Here is a 2,500-nt window from a genome sequence, read left to right on the forward strand (position 1 = left end):
CCGGCGCGCCTGCCACTGGGCGCCCCCACCAGCCGGCTGTAGCGCGTGCGCCCACGCAGCGCGCGGCCAGCACGCCGGGCGCTCCCCCCTCACCGGCCGGGGACGGTCCCACCCAGCCACCGCCGCGTATCGCTTCATACCCACATGCCCACTCACGTTCGTGGGTATGACGGGTGTCGCTGAAGCAACCAGTTAATACCTGTACCGATTTTCGCAATCAATGATTCACCTCCAGCGTAAACAACCGCGCAACAACGGATTTCCGGTTCATTTGCGTAACTTGGGCAGCAAACGTAGACGTCCATCTACATTTGCAAATTCAGTGGGTCTTGCATGCCTGGATGATATGCGTCACGACACGCCACATCAGCCCACATACATGCTGCGACGTATGCACGAGAGAACACGTGGAAGGTGGCCCGCGTACGTATGCGAATGCCATTGCACAGCTGCGAAGCTCATTGAACACGCAAACTCCCGCCTGACGAACTAGAGGCGACAGGGGGGCGATATACGTCTTACAGCAGTACACATTACAGTGGATAGCGGGACCATGTGGAACGTACGCAACACTCGCTAGATGTTGTGAGGGTACGCACCGTAACATGAATCAATACGCAGGACACCAGAGAGTGCGAGCACTGACCTATGTTGAGAGGGTTGCGATTAGGCAACGCTACATGAATGTTTCAATTCATATAACAATTACAGGTCAGGTTAGGGCGCAACGTGGGTTAGGTTAGGGCCCAACGTAGGTTAGGTTAGGGCCCAACGTAGGTTAGGTTAGGGCCCAACGTAGGTTAGGTTAGGGCCCAACGTAGGTTAGGTTAGGGCCCAACGTAGGTTAGGTTAGGGCCCAACGTAGGTTAGGTTAGGGCCCAACGTAGGTTAGGTTAGGGCCCAACGTAGGTTAGGTTAGGGCCCAACGTAGGTTAGGTTAGGGCCCAACGTAGGTTAGGTTAGGGCCCAACGTAGGTTAGGTTAGGGCCCAACGTAGGTTAGGTTAGGGCCCAACGTAGGTTAGGTTAGGGCCCAACGTAGGTTAGGTTAGGGCCCAACGTAGGTTAGGTTAGGGCCCAACGTAGGTTAGGTTAGGGCCCAACGTAGGTTAGGTTAGGGCCCAACGTAGGTTAGGTTAAGGCGCAACGTAGGTTAGGTTAAGGCGCAACATAGGTTAGGTTAAGGCGCAACGTAGGTTAGGTTAAGGCGCAACGTAGGTTAGGTTAAGGCGCAACGTAGGTTAGGTTAAGGCGCAACGTAGGTTAGGTTAAGGCGCAACGTAGGTTAGGTTAAGGCGCAACATAGGTTAGGTTAAGGCGCAACATAGGTTAGGTTAAGGCGCAACATAGGTTAGGTTAAGGCGCAACATAGGTTAGGTTAAGGCGCAACATAGGTTAGGTTAAGGCGCAACATAGGTTAGGTTAAGGCGCAACATAGGTTAGGTTAAGGCGCAACATAGGTTAGGTTAAGGCGCAACATAGGCTAGGTTAAGGCGCAACATAGGTTAGGTTAAGGCGCAACATAGGTTAGGTTAAGGCGCAACATAGGCTAGGTTAAGGCGCAACATAGGCTAGGTTAAGGCGCAACATAGGTTAGGTTAAGGCGCAACATAGGCTAGGTTAAGGCGCAACATAGGTTAGGTTAAGGCGCAACATAGGTTAGGTTAAGGCGCAACATAGGTTAGGTTAAGGCGCAACATAGGTTAGGTTAAGGCGCAACATAGGTTAGGTTAAGGCGCAACATAGGTTAGGTTAAGGCGCAACATAGGTTAGGTTAAGGCGCAACATAGGTTAGGTTAAGGCGCAACATAGGTTAGGTTAAGGCGCAACATAGGTTAGGTTAAGGCGCAACATAGGTTAGGTTAAGGCGCAACATAGGTTAGGTTAAGGCGCAACATAGGTTAGGTTAAGGCGCAACATAGGTTAGGTTAAGGCGCAACATAGGTTAGGTTAAGGCGCAACATAGGTTAGGTTAAGGCGCAACATAGGTTAGGTTAAGGCGCAACATAGGTTAGGTTAAGGCGCAACATAGGTTAGGTTAAGGCGCAACATAGGTTAGGTTAAGGCGCAACATAGGTTAGGTTAAGGCGCAACATAGGTTAGGTTAAGGTGCAACATAGGTTAGGTTAAGGGATGGTGTATGAGGGGGGAGGGGACGAGGTTCGTTCATAGTGATGATGGTAAGTGGACGCCTGAGGCACCCTGAGATGTGTCACGTCAGGATGCACCTTTGGCTCAGGGGAGGTGGTGCGCCGGTTCTGTGGGTGTGGCAAGGGAGTGGCAGACCTGTGTCTTTCATTTCTGCCATTGCTTATATGCTGTGAGACACGCCAGTGTGGTGGTGTTGGCTGCACCCCTGTGTAGCACATGTGTGGGTGTTTGTGGCTTATCTGCGTAATGATGGTTGTTGGAAGTGTGAGATATTCTGTTTTTGGGGTGGACCTCCTGGTTTTGTTATCATAGTGTGAATGGTGTAATGTGGCGGAGAGGATGCACTGGAT

This window comes from Schistocerca nitens, chromosome 7 (genome assembly GCF_023898315.1).
Source record: "Schistocerca nitens isolate TAMUIC-IGC-003100 chromosome 7, iqSchNite1.1, whole genome shotgun sequence".
Classification (NCBI taxonomy): Eukaryota; Metazoa; Arthropoda; class Insecta; order Orthoptera; family Acrididae; genus Schistocerca; species Schistocerca nitens.